Genomic DNA, 23,906 nt, shown 5'->3' with positions numbered 1-23,906 from the left:
CAGCAGGGGACAAATGTGTAAAGGCATTAGCTGAATGACCTTTAGTGATAAGCTTCGGCTGAAGCCGCAACATATGTCCTGAGATGGCCTTAGGACAAGAGGTCGCTGCACTCTGTTGATCGTGCTTGCCATATGAAATAAAACTGAGCTGTTAGGATTAACCTCGCACTCTGTTTTCCTACTGATGTCTATCAGCCACTCACCCTCCCCACTTGTCGTGCTTTCACTTGATTCATTGATTTAGCCCTGTAGGCAAGAGGAGAGTGCTGTGGTAGCAGGATGAAGCGCTGGCTGAGGGATATGGACATGACTGTGGCTAAGAAGGAGAAATTACAGCTTGTTACGTGTATGAAATTTGCAGCAGCCGGAGCCGAAAGGATGGGAGAGTACAGTTGTGACTGGAGGGTTCAGCAGCTCACATCAATGAAGAGAGAGAACAGGTTGCATATTTGGTTAACGGCTACTTGAAAGGGTACTTCAAGGACCACCTCACCGACTTTCAACCAAATACCATACATTGGCCAAACTAACCTTGTGCTCTGGTTGTACAGGTTTAACATTTGTCAGCTATTAGGTTTTTATTGGGCTCACTACCTTTAAAACACTCACTTTCTTTCTGCAGAGATCATTACTTTTATGTCTGTCTTTAAGTATTTGATTAAACATAATTACACTTGACACAATGACTATTGCTTAAAAGTTGCAGCTCTTTTCTGCAGTATTTGTTTAATCTGTATTTCTTATTTAGGAGCTGGATATTGGTTGGGTTTATAGATAGATAGTTTTAAACTGTCACTGCACTACCTGCACTGTGTACATAGGCTGTTTTTGTATTACTGTATTTTCTTATATTTTATATTTAAATTTTAGATATTTAAAAGCTGGAAGAGAGAAAAAGCATCTCGTTTTCCTGTATGTCTCGTATATATAGTGAAAAGTGACAATAAAAACCTTTGAATCTTTGAATCTAGAAGCATAGTACATGCATGTGATTGGCATTGGACAAAAAAGCAGGAAGTACTGAACAAGTTGAACAGTTACAATGTCAAATCAGTGTGGCCACAATCTACCTCTGAGCAAATTTGGGAGAAATAAAATCACAAAAAAATCTTCACACCAACGACAATCTGGCAAGATAATCTGTAGACCCATAAAAAAAATTACTTTTCTTACTTCAAAAATATAACTGTCTCCCGTGTACATCCCTGCTTATGATATCTGAAGTGGATGTTCACCATCAAGAGATAATTTTTCCCAAGAAAATGTTGGAAATAAACCTACCCTCATGCAAATCATACTGAAGGTCGTCCAAATAGGCCTCCTGTAATTGAACACTGTATCCAAACTACAAATCCAGACATCTACCTTTAGATATATCGTAAAGCCTTGCATAGTCAGCACTTTTTAAACCAATTTTTACTCCAAATCAGTTCAACTAGTCTGATCTGAAATTAAAACATAAGATTATCTACCTACTCACAAAGTGAGTTTTCTGCACAGCCTGTTCCTGCATTAATTCAGAAAATATTTAATGAGCTGTGACAGAACAGAACTGAAAACAAACAGGGAAATTATGGAAGGAGCAATACCAGAAAACAATTACAGATTGTCACTTAATCATGCTCCAAGCGTGGGAGCAAGTTGACAATACCTTGATTACAATGTCAGAAAACTAGGAGGGGATTTGTTCTGTCGGCAAATCCACATAGAACCAAAGTGAATACAGAGTATGCACAGAGTTCATATTTGTTGTCTATGCTCTGACCTTATCTCTTCCTGCAAGCAAATACACCAAAGTGAGCAAAGCAAGACAATGAAGAGTGATGGGGGAAAAAAATTATATGGAGCCAAACACCAGCTGTTATGTGGAATCTATGTGTGCCGCCCAGCGTGTGGCCACTCTCCAACAAAGCACCTCCATACAGTGAATATGCCATCTGGTGAACTGAGAATGCATTTAAAGTCAACCATCCACCTGATAAGCTGCAGTGCACCAAGAATATCAGCAAAATACTTTGTAATTCGGCACTTTTAAACCAGTTAGGGATATCTCAATAAAGAAGTTATGACTTTAATGATGGTTTTCTGACAAAATGGTCTGAACTGGTGATAAGCACTGCATAAGCTTTTCTGAAATAGCAGCTGCATAGAAGATAAAACAGCAATCTGTCTCTTAAACATAGTGCTTAAAGGATGTGGAAGAATGTGGAAGAAATATGAGCTGACTTTGTTATATAAGACAACAGGCCTTTTCTGTTTCCAGCAATGGGCTGAGTGCATGACACATTTACAAAGTCAGTACAGTCAATACACATCATGACCTTTAAATAGCCGGTTGTGAAAGTTTTAACCCACAAAAAAATCCTTCAAAACAAAACCAGCAAAAAAAAATTCAGACTTTGGCATCCAAATCAAAAATCAACACTATGGGCATGAACAGCCAGTGACTGCAGGCTGCAACTAGAAAAAGCTTAATTTGGAAGCTTCGTCTGTCTTCTTCACCAGGATTGCAACAAACTTAGGTGTCAGGCACAAACTTGGCACAAACCTTTTTATGTCTTTTAGCATGAGCCCTGAAAGTGGTTGCGATTCATTTTGATGTGTCACTTTCAATGCTTGTGTCCATGTTTGTCCAGGAGCCTATCATACAATCATTTGCTCAAATGGTTCTACCAGTTATTCTTAAGCTAGGACCATTCTATGATGAATCAGTGTAAAAAGAGACCTCTCAGCAACTCTTGAAACCGATAGCGGAGCTGTTATTGGCAGCAAGTACTCCCAACTTCAGAATTTCTGAATAATTTTGGCTAAACTTTGCTGGATATTTCTCTGGCAGTTTGTTGAAGTTGTGACCTCTTTGGCCTTCCGTTGTTGAGCTGAAGCCGGCCGGCTTGTCGGCTTGGGCCGCTGGATGTTCCTGCGGAGCTCTGGAGATTTGGAATATACATGGTGGCAGAGGAGGCATAAAGCTATGAGGGAGGAGAGTTGGTATAAGGAGACGGAGGTTTATGGACTCCTCTCTCCTCTCTCATCATGGGCAACGTGAGATCTCTGGCTTACAAAATGGATGGGCTAACAGGACTAGCCAGGAGTCAGACGGAGTTTCAGGAATGTAGCATGTTGTGCTTTACGGAAACATGGCTGCATCTGGACATTCCCGACTACAACGTCTCCATTAACTACTTCCAGACTGTCCGGGCAGACCAGGATAGCACTGAGAGCACTGTGGGCCTCCGACCATGTTTTCTGCACAGGGAGATCTCACATGTCATACTGGTAGCTGTTTACATCCCCCCTCTACCAACCCAACTACGGCGTCCAACATTCTCAATGCTGCCATAGCCAGACTCCAGACAGACCAGCAGAGTGCTCTCTTCCTGATCTCCGGGGACTTCAACCAGGGAATCTTTTCTACATAGCTTATTTTGTCGTCTGTAAATACTTTTATTATCATTATTTTCATTGTATTTGTATTTATATCTTATTAATTACGTATTATATTAATATTATTTGATATTCTTACTTATTGTGTATAGGAGCAACTTTATTGACTGAATTTCCCCCCGGGATGAATAAAGTATTTCAGATTGACTTGACATGATGTGTGATCAGTTTGCCTCTGGAGTTGCTCATGTTAGTGAATGTTAATAAGCGTTGTCAAGGGTTGCCAAGGTGTTTTGACCAATCAGAATCAAGCTTCTTACCCAACCAGAAGATCAGAAAGAAAGCTGGGTAATAATTAACAGGAAATGTGTGATAATGACGAGGAAAATATGTTGTGATAAAATGAAACTGATTTTGTGAGGACAAAAAACGAAATATATTTGGTGGCAGCAATATGCTGGCAGATTACATTTCCATGTCTTCCCAGGTTGTTATATAAGACTTCTTTTTATGTCTTCAGTGGTGTGTATTAATATCCTTGTTCATCCAAAGAGGCTTGGCTGAGAGCAATTAACTTAATTTGATAGAATCAGAGTGAACGAACAAAGAGCTATGCACTTGCAATGGTTACGATCTTATCTTTGCACATATGCAAATGCAATTTTTGAATCACCACAGGTTTTTTACCCCTGAGTTGCACTTGAATGGTCCTTATATCTTTGAACTCACATCATATAACTTTCAATTTTTCACATAATTGGTACATTATTGTATTCTATCCTTGCCATTTGGCAATCTCATAATGCCTTGACTTTTAAAAGCCCATAATTCAGATGAAAGATTGAGTGACTCACAGCCAGGCAGAGCTGTTTTCTCCAATGGCCTTTTGAAGTTCAGCCAAGCAAAATCTCAGTTAATTAGAAGTGAACAAAGAGGAGGGAGTGAAGGAAAGACACAGAGGTTGACAGCCGTTTTCTTGCCTTGGAAGAAACAATGATCCGTTGGGGCTGATGGATCTTTGACAGAGAGGGGGAACAAAATAGAATGATGACACAAAGTGATAAAAAGGTGGATAGTGTGAAGCACACTGTGATCATCCATCAGAAGTGATTTGATAGAATCTTTATGAAAATTGAGCCGCATGTTTCGATAAGCCTCAGCAGTGTGAACTGTGCAAATATCTTTTTGGCAATGCAAAGGGAAATTGCTTTGAAAGAAAAATAATATTGACTGATTGATGACTGATCTTGATTTTGGAAAAAATCAAAGACAGATATTCTTTTTATTAACCATTTTATTCATCCTCGTGACTTTTCACTGAGACTCAGTTTCTTTTTTTGATAATGAATATTGCTGAAAGGGTGATGCATGATTGAAAAGCAAGTGTAGAAAAACGCTTTATCAAGTAGGTAATGTCTCATCCAGTTCTACATGGAATGCAGAACTTGTTTCACCCATTGTACCTCTCGGGTCTAAACAGTAGGTAATATAATCTGCTTTTTTAAACCCATGTGAGTCTTCTGTTATTTCTTCAATTCTTTACAAAATATTACATATAATCCCACTCACAAGTAACCCATTAATGTTTCTAATTTTCTTTATCAAGATATTTGTTAGATTTATATAATTTTTTCTTTATCTTCTGAGAATTTCTGAAGCTGATTTTAAAATAACAAAAAAGAGCTTTGATAGCGTTTTGTGTAAATCAGGCTCAACCCCACCAAAAGAATAAAATCTTTATAGATAACGTGCATGAATGTGTATATTCCTGGTCCTTTGTGAATGCTTAATGCAAGCATGTTGATGAATGAGAATTTTCTAATTTTTGGAGCTCTTGTGAAGAGTTTTAGTTGGTGAGCAAACTGAACGTTATATTGATGCCTCTGTGTGACTTACAAGAGTAACATGGACCATCAGTGAGAAGAGTATTTACTTCTTTATGGTATATTTTCAAAGTCTGGGACAGATGCTGTTGTTTTGGTGTGAGACAGAGCAAATTACAACCCCAATACTGGAGGTATAATTACCGTAAAACTTCTATTAGTGGCCTGGGCTTTTTTTGTTTCAATCTGTGAACTCACCCTGCCTTTATTTGGGTCAGGTATCAATAGGAGACAGGTTTTTTATTGTTTTTTGACAAAACTTTTGTCCAGCAAAGATTGTTATTTCAGCTTTTGATTTCAATCTTTAAAGCCAGCAGCAGCAGCAAAGTCCTGCCCTGTCACTCACCGGTGCATACATTTTTTCAGCTATCCCCTTGATCAACTTTTGGGAAACTTTAACACTGATCTAAGCCATGCCCACACACTGTGGATTAACTTTTGCATATGCTCAAGTTGATCATTAACCCTCCTCTTCCTGCCACTCAACAGTAGCTGGCCACTAAAAGAGACCCTGCATTTAATTGGGACAGGCTTTTATTTGAAGTTTCACCGTATTTATTTTGCGGTGCTTACATTTTCTGCTGAATAAATTCACAGTGACCAAAAGATTTGACAGAAAAGGAAAAAACCAAGGGTGACAATTGAAAGTTCCTCACAGAATCTTCAATAAGCTAGCCGTAAATCTCAGCTTTGTAATGAATCACGAAAGCCCCAGAGTCAGTATCATGAACAAAGCACAAAGCAGGCCTCTCCTGGATGAGTGTGAAAGAGAACAAACGTGATGGAACCAGACACCGTCTTGATTCTGGCTCTTGCATTGAGGCACATTTAGAATTGTCAAATTAAAGCACAGCCATCTTTGAAAGTCACTCATTTTCATGCCCTTGATGCCAAGAGACAAGCTGTTCCATGGGAATTGCAGCTCAAATGTCAAAGCTGATATTCTTTCTTGGACAAAAATGGAAACATTACTTTTGGCTTTCAGGGAATGAATTGTCAAAGTGACTACTTTAGTATATGCCCCTGAATCTCATCAGATGATTGGCGCTGCTATGTCTCCACAGAAAAACACCGGCTGCAAAGTAAACAGATTTGGTGGCTCAATGCTGTTTTCTTTCCTCACAAGAAGCATCGACTCGGTGTCCTCCTTAGTGTCTCAAGTGTAATAAGGCACAGTGGGCTACCTGAACTCCAGAGCCACTTTCACCTTCAGTGTGGCTTTGGGGGGACGGACATTTATCACCATCAGCATCCACAAGGCTCCACTGCTCATTCACACATTACCTTAATTAGGATTTTATGAGAGGTCATTCCTCTTACTCTGCCACTTAAAGAAGTGCACTGTGGACATGAAAGGGGCAAAACAAATCACATTTATTATCTCGGTTAACTCAACTAGATTCACAGTGCTTCACATGGCACCATAAGAGATGTTAAGAGCGCTACTGTAAAATTGGACTGTAAATGTACTCTCACTGGCAATTAAAGCCTAATTTATAGTTGTGAGTTACCTGTAATATTCCACTGCCACCACCCCTGACTTTCATCAGCACCAGAGCTCTACCCCAAAGATGGGCTTAAAAGCAGCGTATGGAGTTCATCAAGTCTTGTTAGCTCAATGATAACTCACATGATCCACAGGGATGGTGCAGCTGATGTAGACACATGTAGCTTGATATGGGCAGAAGCTGCGGGCTGGTTTCTCAAACTCCTCCATTTTCTGGTGAAGTCGGAAGCCGAGGTCAGAGGGTGCGGGGAGTTCTCAGCAGTCATCTCTCATTTCCTAAAATGAACAATAATAATAATAATAACCTTTTATTTATATAGCATATTTCTAAACAAAGTTACATATTTCATCACGAACAACATGAAATACAATTGTCTTTTTATTTTTGTATCTGAGGGGTACTACCTTTGGGATGATGTTCGAATACTGGTTTCCGAAAGGGTACCAGCATAAAACAATTTCACCAAATCATCTACATTCATGATAATAGTTCATCAAGGTAATGCATATTAATGTCTTGATATTTTTAAAGACAACCCCAGACTCATTCACAGATTTCAGGACCCTGGACTTCTATTGACTACCCAGGTTCCCATATTTCAGTCTGATGTCTTTTGGCCAAATTCCACCAGAACTGTGTCTGATCCGTCAATGTGTTAACTTCCACTAGATCAGCTCTGTTGCGTTCAGGCATGCCCTCTGGATCAGATATGCAAGACTTATATTGTTGCCGGAAGCTGGAGCACGACGCATAAATCTCAACAGTGAAGATCAAGTGGGACAGGAAGTCAGGCACCAAAACAAAATTAAAACATCTGGTTAATTTTCAGAAAGAAACACTCATTATCACCAGATCGTATTTCACTGAACTACGACAACAAACCGTCATGATGAGCGAAGCCAGGCCTGGAGTCAACAGGTCAGAGGTTTCCAGAGGTCGATAAAGACAACATGGATGAGGAGATGAGCCGGATATTCATTAATGCAGTAATTACTGCAAGGAAACCTCACGACTCCAGCTGTCCGGCAGTCCTGCTCTGTGCTTTGTTCTTAAAACACAACCGGTGGTTGTTGAGGGACGAGAGAGCACCGAGCCAGACCAGAGATGGACTGGATACAGATCTGTATCGGACATGGATCTGGTGGAAGTTCCGAGTTTGTCTTTGCTGTTAAATAATATCAAGAGGTTTGTGGTAGGATGTTTTTTTTTTACCAGAAAAGCTTGGCTTTCTCCATCTAACCCTTCACTTCCCTTCCTGCTCCAGAGACATAGATGCACAGTGTTGGTGAACACCTCTCTTTTTAACACGGAGCTGCACTTTGCCTCGTATTGCTTTAGTTCTTAAATTCAATTCTACAATAATTTGAAAAAAGGTTCTGTTGTTTTATGTTTTTTATGAAGACTGACTTCAGGTGACTCACCTACACAAAACCCCTATCCTCAGACTTTTTTAGGACTTGTCAATAAATCAAGCATGAGCAGACAGTGATTTGACCATTTTCATTCACCAACCATTAGTGACGGAGGAAGGCTAAAGTGCTTGAAGTGGCATATCTCTGATAGATTCCGTTAGTCCAAAAATGCTTCTACATGAGTCATTAGACTGTGTGACAGGTGCAGTCAATATCATGCATCACTCATGTGTAACGTGAAGCCCTGTTCTCTGGCACTAATCTGACAATCAGGCTGGATCAAATACAGAGGTGTCTTGCTTCATCACTCTCCTGTGTAACTCAAGTCAATGACTGTTCTGTGATTGGAGCAGTGTTGTGCAGATTGAAAGGAGTGGAAAGGTGAGAGAGTAGAATAGGAGTTGGTTAAATCAGAGGCAGATCTAAGATGCTCTGACGGTTAATTTCCTCTCATTAGTTGGATCCAGACCACAGGACACTGAAGCCGCAGCCTCATACACTGACAGCTAATCAACTCCTCATTCATATCAAATGTCAAATCAAGGCTCCAAATCCAGTCTCCTCATATATTTAATATTGAGCCAGATTTGTCCTTTCCCTCAAACAATGATGTCACACCTCTATCGTCCTTGTCCATTGTGAAATGAACCCCATATCCCCTTAATAAAAAAAGAAATGAATAATCTAATCTGCAGATATTAGATCCGTCTTATCTGAAGTGGGCAGAAGGAAGGAAGGAGGAAGAGAGGAGAGAAACTCCAGACTAGCACACTTCTCTCAGCTCTTGGCCAAACAAAGTGGAGCAAACGGTTCCTCTACAGGCATAGTTTCTGTGTGCACATCATTAATCAGGAGGCACAAAAATGGAAGTTTGCTGCTTTTCTGTCGACAGTATTTCAAAGAAACACTCAAGCCAGAGGAACGTGCTGTGCTTAGCTGCATACTTACTGTGCAGAGTGTAAAGCACCATGTCTTTGTTCACCCTGAGTATGCCTCCATTGAGACTCCCAAATAGAGATGTCTTGTACTTTTACAAAGAACACTTTTGGGTGAGCAGAGGTTTGGGAAGGAAAGATAAGGTTGGTTTCCATGAAACAGAAACTACGTTTTTGTTTCAAAATTAAGATAAAGTATCAAAGTATTGCACAAACCACAAGGTGTCATTTTTATCAGGGTTTTGCTGACTCGACTGAAGTCTCCTCACCTCCGAGAGGATAGTGAGATAGAATGGTTTAGTGGCGGAAGCAAGTGGGTGCATCCCCAGCTTCTGTATGGTTTGTTTCCAGGGCTGCACAGCTTAGAGCTTCTGCCCCCTGCATGGATGGGAAATGACCTGTCTGTGGCTACCTGGCACTCTCTCCGTCTCCTCCTGACTTTCCAGACCCTTCCCGACTCAAAACACCATAAACCTTCGACCTACTGTGCACCAAGTCTCCAGTGTTTGGAAAACGCTCTGCAACACAGTTGCATTGTCTTGTGACCTGTTGTGTCTGATCCATGATACTCTCAAGATTCACAGTGGGAGTTTATCAGTGGAAGTCTCCGGTTCCATCTGCTCCAGGGCTGTCAAACTGGCTAGGGGTCTTGTGGAAGAGAGGAGGAAGTTATCACATAAAGTTGTTCTGGGCATCTTGCCTGTCAGTGATTCAGTATTTTTGGCACAGTCGTTCACACTCGTGCAGGGGGAAAAATGCCCTCTGCATGAAGGAAAGTGTGACCAAACGTAGGAGAGCAATCTGAGCTTTCCTAATCAGTCTGACCGGCGATTCTAAACACGCCGCTCACATGCCAAGATTCTCCATGAGTACACACACATGACACTCTTTACATTAGAGGGGAACTGGGGCCTTCCAGAACACTCTGATAGCAGTTAGTGCGGGCCAAATCCATATTTATAAGCGACAGCCGGGCAGCATTCTTTGCCTTCAGCAGGCTGTGCAGAGCAGTAAATTGAATTCTGCCACACAGCTCTCCCTGACAGAATGCTGAATAAGTGAGAGGGTCTGTATTTTTGAAAAATGCATGACTGGTGGCCTGCAAACACGTTAGAATAGAAATGATATGTTGGTTGGAAAACTCTCATGGCACTTGACAGACAGTGGAACCACACAATACTAGCTATTCTAAAACTGGACACGAAAAAGAAACTGTTTTTAGATTGTCAGCAAAAGGCAAAGATGAATAGTATTAGGAATTATGTAGTCTGGAGGCTGCTGTCTCTGAAAAACTTGTTTCAGACGCTGGCAGGCATCCACAATGGATGAGTGGAATGTAAATAAATATTTTATTTGCCGTACTCAATTTTCTAATTTAGTCAAAACGTCACAGATTGAATTTCTTGCAGTCGGGGAGACAGAGAATGACTCCCTGAGGGCTTTTTTTCTTGTGTAGTTGGCAGCTTTTTCTTCTCTGTATTAAATTCTCTGATACCATTGCAACGTGCATTATTATGCATAATTAATAATAGCCACAGTATAATCTTTTATATAGTGTGACAGAAAATAATTTGGGGCTGTATGACTGGGAATTAGAGCAAGGTAGTCATGTGCAAACACAACACTGCTGGCAGCTGCACATGAATTATCTTGTAAGTTATCCAGGCTGGGTGCACAGGGGCAATGGGTAATCATGGCAGCCTCCACATAATTTTCCAAAGGTGTTCCTGTGGGATTCGAAGGTGGTGTAAGGAACCTCTTGATTATAGCTTGGACTACAAAGACCACCAATGCACACCAGACATCTAAATAATGTATGTAGTGTAAGGCACAAAGTCATTTCTAGGCATTGGGCTTATTGTTATTTTGTGGGAGAGTGTTTCAGGCCCTCTGCTTCAGCTTAAAAGAGACAGCTTTATAACAGCCTTAAAGGTACTTTAAATTGTGGCAGACTTGTATAATTATCATTTATTCCACCAGGCATTCAATTTACAGATCAGAAAAAATCTTCAATGCACTGAATCCGTATGTACACGCAGAACATCAAGAAACAGGAATATACAATTAGAGATAGGCGCTTTAATTAGCAGCTTCTTCTTTGTCCTAGTTTAAAAATTCCCTTGCTGCTATCTTGGGATTTTTACACAGCAAAAAGTGCAAGTAAGCAAGTGTTTTATAGTATTATTCCTAGTAAAAAAATGCCTTATTAGAAATAATAGAAGCCAAATTAACCAGAAAAGTTCAGATAAATGACTTAGTAAAGGTAATACAAGCCTGAAATAAGAGCCGAATTGATTTTAATCTGCCAATGGGGTAAGCTCAATTTTCTGGTAAAATTTCTTCAATCAAGACATTATTCATGCCAGACTCCAGCGGCAACAACTACTGCTATACTTCTAACCACTATCATCTTTAGGCAGATGGCTAACTAACATGAGTCTGGTTCTGCTGGAGGTTTCTGCCTGTTAAAGGAAGTTTTTCTTTGCTGCTGTAACTTGCTAAATACTGCAAAGTGCTCTGCTCATGGTCGATTTAAGATGAAATAAGACTGAGTCTTACCTTGTCTTGATGTTGGGTCTTTGTTGATAATATAACAGAGTACGGTCTATTGATTGATTGATTGATTGATTGATGCTAACACATATTGTATTCAATTTTAGGTTATCCCTGGGCTGTTTATCAAGGGCTACTTCAACAGTTTGAACACTTCTAGCATTAGTAACGAAAGAGAGGAAGAGAACATGCGTTTGAAGTTCAGTCATGGAGGAAGGTGTAAGAAGTGATGTAGCAGAAACAAAGAAAAGTTCTTTGTGAAGTGGTACTGCCAAAAAAAAAAAAGCCAAGCCACTTGTCATGGGTCAGCTTGATGCTTGAAAATAGAACAGCTGAAGAGATTAAAAAGATTGCTCATATTCTGACTTTGGGAAATATGGCTTTTATGGGCTTATTTCTTTGACCTCTTTTTTTTTTTTACTTGAAAAGACTGCCGTATGAGGCAACCATGGAATATACAGAGAACAAACGGGATAGGGACACCATGCATTCATCAGACATGATGCTGTGGCATCAAAAACACATGACACTCTCCTCAGCTTTGATTTCTTCTGGCCTTGATTCTGCATGTAGGGTTTGAGATCTGAGGGTTTGTATGCAGCTATTTTCTTAGTCCATCGAAAGCGCTTCAGATTTCTTTCTCATCACTTTATGTTTGATTCCTTGCTGCTCTATTCCTTGCTGTTTATTCTATATATGGGATGAAAATCCCTTTCAAGGTATTGTTGTCTTTCATGATAATGGTATAGATATTGAGAAAAATGAGGGCATGCCTTCTATCCCACAGATTGATTTGTTTATTGTTTGGTTGGTTTACTTTCTTTATCGTCCACTAGGGTGGAAAATTGTCTCCTGCTTGCAGAGTCCTATCACAGATGGAAAGACCAAGAACAAATACAGTACATTGAAAATAAAAAAATCATTAAATTTAAAACATTAAACTCTTTTTTATTGACTTTTCTTTTCTATTTTGCTTTGCAGGTTTAGTTGAAACACTGTTTACACTTTAAATCATCGTTTTAAACCAACCCAAATCCATTTGCTGTACATTTACAAGCTTTCCCCCCCTACCCTTTTGATATACTGAGAGAGATAAATAACTTTGGCCTAGCCACCTAAAGCTTTGATGAAACCTTTGCCCTTGGATGTGAGGTATGGCTAATGTCTGGGGGTGTGTACCTCATCTACTGCAAGCAGTCAACAGATCGATACCATTTGATTCAGCCCTGATGTCTCCCTGCAGCATGATGTGCTGCACGATAATATAATACAATATGACGCAATATTATGAACATTTTCTCTGGGATTCCAATAACATGGGGCTTCTTGTTTGAGAAAATTATGATTAGTATAAATTTATGTTTTAACTGGAGCAATAAGGGAGGGAGGGAATGAAGGCTGGTGTTAACATTCCATTTGGATCTCATTCATAAAGCATGGAAACTAGTCAGCTGTAAATAACGCTTCCAAACAAGAAAGTGTTTATTAATGATGCATTCCAGTAATGAGATGTTCTATGTTAGTAATGTGAAACAAATATGTTATCTGACTGGAAAAGAGAGGGAGAGCACTGTCTGTGCAAATCCCTTTAGAGCTGCAAATATTTCCTTCTACACAGCAACAGTGTGACTTCTATCCTGAAATCATCAACTTTTAACTTCATGAATACTGATGTTGTTTGAACGAACAATCCAGACTTATGAAAATAAAATTTAATTACAGCTAATTAGTTCTGCCAATTACATTGTGAATACAAACATAATCGCTGCCTGGATTATCTTCAGGGGCACAGTTTCATCTGAGTGGATGAAGCACTTATAACTCTTTGTGAAGAGAAGTCGTGTTCTTGTTTGAATGTTGTGCATGTTGCATGAGTTGCCTGAATAAACAAATAAAAAAAGTTTGCTTTTGATCCGAGCTTTAGTTGCTACAAGAAGATGAGGTATTGCTTTTGATGGGGAACACATCAAATATGGGGTAATTTAGTGTTCTACACTTGATAGCTTGTCCAGTATTGTAGCTACATCTTGTGAATTGCAAGTTTAAACTAAAAACAGTTACTCACATTGGCCACATACTGAAAGAACTGAAGCAGATTCCAGCCCTGTGTTTGAGTCACATGACTGATTTTAAAGTTGGGCTGAATTTCCGGCTCAATCAAGCGTTGTTTGCCGTGCAGTATACAGAAGGACACAAGAGCCAATCGAGGCCACATCAGTCTGGTCAGATAACAGCTTGCCCTTGCAGTGAAAGCAGATCCAAAAACCAACTCCCCAACTTCAGAGCTTATTTTCCTGTTTGTGCATGCACAAAATGATAGACATTGTCTGATAGTACCATATTATCCATGGACTGCATAAAAAATTGACATAGTATCAGAAACAACTTTCCACAGCTACAAACTCGACATCTAATCTTTCCAAGCACCTGCAAAGGTAACATATTCACACAAAGCTGGTGGTTTAAGACCCCTGGACAATGAGTGAAGCTCAAGATAAAAGCATGATGCTGACACCAACCATGCAGCCCAGGCTTGATCTTGAACAACACTAGGAGGTATCAACAAAGGCTGAGATAAATAGGCTTGTAGCAGCATATATCAAGGATGAAATGTTGCCCGTGTGTTCCAAGTAAAAAGGATTTGTAGTGAGGATGTTGATGTGAGATTTAGGTTGATTTTGCATATTGGCACTAACTGGCATCTCAGGTGATGTTATGGAGTACTGTGAAAGTAATGGAACAAGTATGTGGACAAAGCTTCTTTGTTGACATTTCAGAAGGAGGATAATTGTACTTTATATTTATTGTTGAAGTCGTTTTCTCTAACTTCAACTTCTGCCTGTCAGAGCTGTCAAAAGAAACTTTGACAACTGTCACCGCTCTGTCCTGATTCATCACGCACAGTGTAAACACAGGGTTTGTGAGCTTTGGTTGTGCAACGATTTATTACAATTGCAGTTTTTGCCAGGCCTTACAGAAATCATAGTTATGGCAGCATTAAATATACCCTAAGACATATTTAATTCTACAAAATAATCCTTTAAAAATGTGATTTTGAGGAGAAATTCCACTCTAAATGTTGTTTGTCATAGCCCTCAGTGTTGGTTATCTATTCAATGTTGACCATTACTTTTTATATGTTATCTGCTGATGCAAATGTGATCCTACTGCAGCTCCTTCATGCGTCTCCATATGATAGAACATCTCACAGTTACTGCCATCAATGGATAAATGCCAAGGATGCATCCACAAGTCAAGACAGTCAGTCAATATGTGTATCAAAACAGCCGATCACTTTAAAACTTTCCGCTGTTGGATGATATGTGGAGCATCGTTAGTCAGCATTAGTTGCATTAGAGTCACACTGTGTCCATGTTACATGTAAGAGGCTAACTCACTTCACACCACAGCAAGTAACTTCAGGTTATTACAAGACTCTGAACAGAAAGTACACTCTATCCAGAAACTTCAAGTTCCCTGGCGAGCCTCTTCTTGCCAACTGCCAACTTATTCAGATAGACAGCAATTCAGTATTTAATTATTAAAGCAGCGGGAGTTTAGTGGCTGCAGTGAATTAGCAGCTCAAGGACAGTTTCTTTGGGTTTCAGACTGCGCTTGCTGTTACCGTGGTAACCACAGGTGTTGGCAAGTCAACAAAGACTTCAAATTTTGAGAACTTTAACTTGAGCTGCCATTTCATTTTTTTCATGACATAAGAAAACAGATAGAATAAGTTCTCTTGTTTTTGCTTTTAATTTGATTGAAAGATAATTTTGGCTCCATCTTTGTGAATTAATGTAAATTCGCTTTATCTTATCCTACACTTCAAGTCAGAGGCAAAAGTTTAAGTCTATGGCTGTTTTCCAGACCGCCTGCTACATATTACCTAATAATGTAGTATGCAGTACTGCTTACTGCGTTTGAAGGTAGTCTGTAGTATGACTGTTCTTTTGGATCTGTTTTGCAGTATGCTGGGTCAGGCATCGCTGGATTTCCTGTTTTGGAAAGTGGAAGTAAACAATGGCCAAGCTGATAGCAAACTGCTTCTTTAGTGTCACTTATCCTCGGGCAGAGGTTTACTGTGGATTCCTAACACAAAAATGAACACAAAAGGGTTTACAGTGAGGGGTCAGACACTCTGGAACCATCTACCCGAGGAGATCAGGTCTGCTGAGTCAGTGAGCTCTTTTTAAATCTCTTCTTAAAACATACTTTTATCACAGAGCCTTCCCGGATTTTATCAGAATTTTATTTGACTTGATTTTATTTTTTAACTGTCTTAAGAAATATATTTTAAAATAATTGTATTCTTTTAGAGTTATTTTAGGGGAATTTGATGTCCTTCAAAATATGTTTTATTTCTTTATCTTGACTTGTGTGTTTTTATCTGCCGGTTTTATTTTATGTAAAGCACTTTGTAACTTGTTTTTTGAAAACTGCTCTACAAATAATATTATTATTATTACTATAATAACCTATGGTCATGAGCTGTGGGTCATGACCGAAAGGATAAGATCGCGGATACAAGCGGCTGAAATGAGTTTCCTGCGAAGGGTGTCTGGGCTCGGCCTTAGAGATAGGGTCAGGAGCTCGGACATCCGGAGGGAGCTCGGAGTAGAGCCGCAGCTCCTCCGCGTCGAAAGGAGTCAGCTGAGGTGGTTCGGGCATCTGATAAGGATGCCTCCCGGACGCCTCCCTTTAGAGGTGTTCCGGGCACGTCCAACTGGGAGAAGGCCCCGGGGTAGACCCAGAACGCGGTGGAGGGATTATATCTCCCGCCTGGTCTGGGAACGCCTCTGGATTCCCCAGGAGGAGCTGGAAAGTGTCGCCGGGGAGAGGGATGTCTGGGTCAATTTGCTTGGACTGCTACCCCCGCGACCCGACCCCGGATAAGCGAAAGAAAATGGATGGATGGATGGATTATTACTATTACTTATGATTTAAAAAGTTAGGACGTGGTGATCATTTTCACCGCACCTCACAAAGTGAATAGAGAAGAAGCGGAATGTCAGCACTGTGCATTGCGGGAGACAATACGCAAGGGAGACTAGTCGGCCGCATACTGAGAAATTTTACGAATCAGTATGACACCTGGGTAGTTTTAGCGTACTGCAGATTTTGCTCTTGTTCACATACTGCATTCAAAATTTTGGCCCAATTAGTACCAACTACTAGCATCGTAGGCGGTTTCGAAACAGCTGTGACTCTTATTTAGAATTCCTGCAGCAGACAAGCACATGTATGTCAACATTTCACCTTTGGCATAAGGCTGAACAAAGAATAAAGAAGGGTTATTGTTGGTTTCCACTGACTCAAGCCTTAGCTTGACACTCTACACATGGAACAAACCCACATAAATTATAAATGAAAGAAACCACTTAGCATATAGAATTGCAGAAGTATGAACTTTAACCTTTAGCATCTATAAATACGATACATATTTCTCTGAATCTTTAGGAAATGAATCAAGTATGTAAATTATTGTTTGGCACATGAACTTAAATTACTACAAACATTGTGACCTGCATTCAGGCTCCTACAGTTAAAGCTTCCACTCAAGTTAAGTGATAAATGGCCTTAAGGACTGCATGTGTATGTGTGTTTGTATGTGTGTAATGATGGAAAATATGTGTAAATGGGATCACAGCTACCCTGTTGATTGTGAATTTGCCTGTAGGGAATTTTTACTCTATTTCTCTTGAGCCCTGAGGCCTCCAACTCGATAAACTAGGTACTTTTTTTTTTTAATGTGACAACTATGCACACTTGCAGATTTCCACACACAGAGATCCCACACATGCTTTAATTGGATGCTTAACTGGACAAAATCTTGGCAACCACATAAATAAGTCACTGTTGCATTTTGGCAGATGGTATTTTGCAGAATTTCCCACAACAGCATTTTAGCAATGTCACACAGAATACCTGCCAGCAGATTCTCAATGGACTGAAACAAGGCGAACACTTTCTGGATTGCTTTGTAACTTCATCTTTTTGCATTAGTGTCCTCATGGTAAAAATTGCTGAAGGGAGCTTGGATTAAGTACAATTTTATTCAAATCAGTGTGCGCTCCTTTCAACACAATACAGAGTGATTAGCCTGAAATCATATTCTAGCTTCAGGGGGTGTGTTCCTGTTGTAAAAATCTGACAGCAGGAAAGTTAACAATGCAGGACAAGCAGGATAAGAAAGAGGCCAGCCAGGTGATTAAAATTCAGAGATTGGCTCTGAACAGTAGGACAGTTCACAACATCAGACTGCATATTTTTCACCTGGGATGAGCTACTTCCCTTAGTTGATCTTAAAAAAATATGAAGATTCCTAATGGGTGAAACTACCTGCGACAAAGCCTTAGGGCACATTGAAGATCCCAACTAAACCTCAGCCTGCTGCCACAAGAAGGCTTGACCTACTGCACACCATAGATTAGCTTTTTAGCTTGTTAGCAAGCTTTAAAATATATTAATTTCTTTAATTATGCTTTTTTTGTTTCCTATCCAATTCTGAAAATAAATGGCAGCTCTTTAAAGTATCCTCTGTCAGACTATGAAATTGAATTTGGACCCTGTTTGTAGTTGTGTTAATTTGGTCATATTTGTAGATGGGTTCACTAGGAGGATGCTGATCCTTAGCATTGTTTACAGTTTAGTTAGCCAAGCCACTCTGCTCTAGTTCTCACTGACCTTGGATATTGTGGTCCAAGGGTTCTGTGCTGAAGATTAAGGACTGCCCTGTCCTAATATACATTAGTTTCACACTATGAACCTCTATTAGAAATGTAAATGATTTATACAACAGTTTCACACTGATGTTGTAGGGAGACGCCACCTGGTAGTTTGTCGGACTTGTCTACAAGCTTCCCACACTTCCTATCTCCCCTTAGCTGTCCTATCAAGAAAGCAAAATGCCCATACAAATAACTTGGGAAAAAGGGAAAGAGGAGGAATGCTAACAGGATTGCTAGATGCCCAGCAATCTGAGTGTTGTAGCTAACTCTAGATATAGTCAGCATGAGTTAATTGATGCTGGTGCTAAAAGTCTATCATACTTTTACCAAAACTTGTAACTTTAGTTATGAAGTTATGTTTCTATGCAAGTCATAAGGTTCAATGTAGTCAGACAGGAACAGAAGCCAGAAGATGTACACTAATGTCACCTATTCTCTCAAGCTATTTGTCAACACAATAAAATAAGCTGTTATTAAAGTCCATGAAGACCTAAATGTGTCAACAGCTGCCTAAACTTCACTGGTATCTTGGTTAAAGTGTAGCTGAACATTACAAACTTTGCTAAGGAGACTGTAGTGAATTTGTTGAATGGTTTAGGCCAATATCTACAAAGCTAATTAATCCTTTTACTATTTGCTGTGGGTTATGTTTAGTGCTAATTTGCTAATGTAAGCACAGCAACACATGTCCAAGTATGAAGAAAGATGTAGACTCTCAGCCCTCCGCTAGCATTTCAGGCCTTGCAATTGAGAACCGGTTTTTCGTGTTTCAGCTATGAGTGAACCGGCTCCTGCCCGGGAAAACCAGTTCCAGAGTGGCTCCAACTCTTTGCTGGTCTAGAACAGCGAACGGCTTAAGTCAGGCTGAGGGGCAGGGGGCGGGTTTGCCGTGATTTGTGTTTCCGCCATTGTCTTGCAGCTAAAAATGAAAAAAAGAGTAATGGATTCCAAGGCAAAGCAGTGGTCTGCTGAGGAGATAAGCTGTCGCTGTCCGTCACTGTTGTTGTTGTGAATAACATTTTGCGCTAGCGCTGCTGGGAAAAGCAGTCACCTAAATCTGACTTCATGACGTGCCTCTTCCACGGGCTCGAGCGAGCAGGAAAAAAAAACAGGTGCCACGCTGGTTCGAGAATTCATCCAGCTCCGAACCAGCGCGAGCGCAAGCCCGGATATACAACCCAGTTTGCGTTGGTCGAAAAGCGGCATATGAGAGAGCAGGGAGCAACACTGGTGCTGTAAGCCATAACCGAACCGAGCACAAGCACATTTTTGCGTGTCATCCATCTTAAAGCCATACTGTTCTCTGAATTAAATATAAAAAATGGGATTATTCTGATTACATTATGTCTTGATGAAAAAATGACTGAGAGGGACCTTTGTTATAGTCCATATGGTTCACAACATCTCAAACGAGATCTTGATCTAGTATACGTACATCAAGCAGAAATTTGCCTTGAAAAAACTGACAGTGTTTTCCCATGATGCCTCTGGTAGATCTAATTGTGTTTTCCTTTAATAAAGAAAAACGTCACATCCACCAGAGATTCATTTAAATGTAACAAAGGGAATTTGATTTTCAAGCATACCATGGCTCTAATGATTGCCTCACATTAAACAATGTGAGCTTGCGGCAACACGACAATCTTGGCGCCCTTAAAGGATGGAAATTGGAGCAAATGGGCTGATTATACAGAATCCTCCCTCTCAGCACGAGCTGCTAATTCTGACGCCTGCTTGCGAGAAATCATTAATCAATGGATGCTTCCAATTATGCACGAGACAGCCCATTCATTTACACCTTGCACATTCCAACAGTAGAGACACAGTGAAGAGAGAGTGATCATGGGGTGGTTAGAATGTGTATGATTTACATAATTCCAATGCTACACTACATGGGGAAGAACTGCACTGATCATGATGCAAAAAGTTTGACACATGAATGATGACCAGGATTTGTGCTTGTCTGTTTTACCCCCCAATGAACTTTACCTATTTTCAATGACAATGCACCTTCAAACTAAAGGGGATGTAAAATGATTATCTCTTCTTTAAATCATGTGCATATGGCACCTGTTCACATCATTTTAATGCATGAATGAATTTCTGCTTTGCAATTTTTTGTCACTACAGTATTTCTGTATCTATTGGCTTCATGAGAGATGTAAAAAGTGATGGTTCTTTCATCCCACACTTAACATGGATGGTGAGGTAAGCAGGATATTGCACATATATTGCAATATATTCCCATTTCTACACAGCCTTTTTTAAAATTTTGATAAAGCTCCCAAGGTCAGTGATATCAAAGCTGGTTACAGCAATCTATCTGAAGCTCTTAATGAAACCGAATCACAAAACCTAAGTAGTAGAAGTAATTTGATGTGCTGTTAGGTAGAGCATAATGTTGTATTGTAAGTATATGTGTAGCCATAAATTAATTAGTATAGCTCACTGAAGCCTGAACTCAATGTGTTAATAAATAACAGAATATATATTGAAATGGATGACATAAGTGTGGCCATGGAGCAAAAATATTTAGAGCTCCCCCTACTGATTGGCTGCAGTATAGGTCATAAACCTCACTTCCTTAATGTTAACAGATAGGAACAGAGGCCATAAAAATGTGTGAGCTTTCTAAACATAGTGTCTGTTATTCATGTCACATTTCTTATCATGCTGATTTATGTCCAAGATTGCATTTTTTTTTATGAGAAGTCAAGTTTTAATAAGTAATTGAACCATAAAAAGAGGGGATGTGACACCATGAGTGACAGCTCTCTTGACGATTGCAGGGTATTGTAGAGTTCTGGATCAGCTGGATCCTGGATCAGCAGAGTAGAGGAGGAACAGTGAGATAAATAATAAAAAAAACCTGAGCACTAGCGTCACTGAACTTTCTATGGCCATAAGACTCTGCTTCAAATCAACACAAGAATCTGCTCTGCTCTTGACTGTATCCGCCTGAGGGACCTTCAATGTCAACAGAATATGTCAGCCCCTGTGGAGGTGGTCTTTTGGCTTCAAAGCTCTCAATGAGTGGAAATTATGTGACGCTGTCCATTATATACAAAACATATATTAATAGAGTTATCCTTAATACAAATGAGTCACCTCTCCAGGTTTGAAATTATGGAATTGTAGATGTATCATGAAGGATCACATCCCTAATGGAAGGTTTGGATGTATTCACTTTCATTGAGAGAAAGCTAAAAGCACATCCTACTTGTATATGTAAAAGAAACAACAAAACAAATAAACCTTTGAGATCCAAAATCTTAATATCCCGCTTTTGCTGCATCTAAAAATAAAGAAGGATTTATCAGTAAAAGATCTTAACACTTAACCGTGTATCCAGTCCTCAATCTATTATGATATCTATTGATTATAGTGTCTTGATGGATCATTTAGTCTGAATGCACATCTGTGAATGTGTTTTGCAGTGCGTGTTAGGATATTGATCATGCCAGAAGTAACAGCTATCCAGATGATAACTGCAATGTTGCGAGGCAGCAGTGGAGATGGAGAGGAGAGAAGCAGATGGCGAAGAATTCTCAGGGTTTATTTCAGGAGAGTTCGGCTTTTACGGCTCATATACTGACTTAATTATCAGGCAGAGGGGAGAGAGAACCCCTGGAAGAGGGATTTAAAGAGGCAGGGAAATCTTTATTACCACAAGAAGAGAATTCAGGATCCCTGATAAAAATGTCTCTGCACCTCAGAACCTGCTTAAACTCTGACAATGAATAACAGGGATTGTGAATGATAAAGCACCTGAGAATATAATCCTCAGTCTCACATTATAAATGAATTTATACAGAAGAAAAAAATGTACCAGGGATTTCTTGGAGGCAGATTTAATTCCACCATGTCAAGCTTTTTATGTGAATTGTATTGTCATCAATCCTTACAGGCAGGGATAGCACCTAAAGTTTAGAGAAGGTGTGCGATAATACCGTGTTATGACTCCCCGGCAGCCCTGCATTTCTCCAAAATGTCTCATAATTTTCAGGGTTTACAGAAAAAAAGTACCACCTCAGTTTATCTCTATGTGTGACAAAAAATCAGTTTGTCTTAGTGGCAATATACAAGCCTTCCTCCAAACTGAACTCAATGATGTTTGGTGCACATTCTGTGACCTGATTTGAACAATATGGAGGGTGGAGAAGAAGACAAAGTGGGAGTGGGAGCTCCTACTTTTTGCAATGCTTGACCCATATATATTTTTCAAACGAACTACAGCACAATAATTTTCAAGTGTTTACTACTGTTGATACTTCTCATCTCTTTCTATGACTGGTTTGACTGCAGAAGCCTTATGTTACAGTTTAAATCTGAGCACAAGTGTTTGTTAAAGCTCTTGTTGGGATGTTTTAGCTGTTGATGAATCAGAATGACTTTAAAACTAATACCTCTGTATGAGCTGCAAAATTTAACCAGACCATCAGTGAGACAACTATCTCTGTATATAGTGTTAAATGTCTGTCACAACTGTAACCAAGTGAGTTACATGGGTTTAACAGCCCTTCTTTAGATTGGGAGTTAATGTGTTCCTCACAGTAGCTTTAAAGTGAAAAAACAAGCAGCTGTCAGTTACCTTCAGTAAGCTGCAGGTGTACACGTCACAGTACTTTGTTTGCCCCCATCACTTCAATTGGAAAAAGGCTGACTTGGCACTTCCTTGGTTTTAAACTGTTGGTGATCTCATTGCTGACATCACCGGGTCATACCAAGTGGAGTGTTTAGATGGGGGCAATCAGCTGTTGTCAAAGAGCAGAGGTGTGTGTGTGTGTGTGTGTGTGTGTGTGTGTGTGTGTGTGTGTGTGTGTGTTGAACAGGAGCAGGGTTAAAAAAAGAGTAGACTGTGAATAATCACTTAAGGTTGATTTTATTTAATAAGAGTTAAGTGCAATTGAATGGTGAAGTACTAAAAAAACAAGAAGGTGAGTATGATGTAGTGCTTCTTACACACAAAACAATATATGCAATTAATTAATTACAAGGCCTGTCACCAAATGTTAAAGCTATGGGTACATCTGGAGGAAGGAGCACTTTCTATGCTCAAAAAATGTATAAGTTATTGGTTCTCATTGGAAAGGGATACATGCAGTCATAGAAAACCAAGAAAAAATGAAAAGCACCTTCTTTACAATAGTTAAAATGCCTTTATTTTCATGGCCTGGTCAAGTTAACCTAAGAACACACAGTTACACTTTTCTGCATCATGCCTTTATCAAGAAGTCAAACAGGTGTTGGGAAACAGCCGGCCCTTTAAAAGTGGAACTTTCCTATGGGTGGAGTTCGACTTGGGCAAAGAGTTATGGTATGCAGGTGGTGTTTAGAAATAAAACCTCCAGCAGATGGCGTTATTCAGGCCATTGAGGTATTAAATACAGGGCCATAAACACACACAGCAGTTTCTGCTGTCTGTCACCTTTTCTAATGGAAGGAGGGTTGTGGTCCTTGTTTAATGTCAACCTGACCAAGCAATGACCATACAGGCATGTTA

At 39.8% G+C, this 23,906-nt stretch overlaps 1 long non-coding RNA gene across 1 annotated transcript; it reads right to left on the bottom strand.

Moving 5' to 3' along the window:
• Nucleotides 1-5,805: 5,805 nt before the first annotated feature.
• On the bottom strand, nt 5,806-23,073 carry LOC117831357. The gene is made up of 3 exons (XR_004634980.1): nt 22,995-23,073; nt 6,779-7,050; nt 5,806-6,608 (listed from the first exon to the last, which is right to left on the bottom strand). It is a non-coding gene; the product is annotated as an uncharacterized LOC117831357 (long non-coding RNA).
• Nucleotides 23,074-23,906: the final 833 nt, after the last annotated feature.

The sequence above is a fragment of the Notolabrus celidotus genome, chromosome 19 (assembly GCF_009762535.1).
Source record: "Notolabrus celidotus isolate fNotCel1 chromosome 19, fNotCel1.pri, whole genome shotgun sequence".
NCBI lineage: Eukaryota > Metazoa > Chordata > Actinopteri > Labriformes > Labridae > Notolabrus > Notolabrus celidotus.
This window is presented reverse-complemented; position numbering and strand designations above follow the sequence as displayed.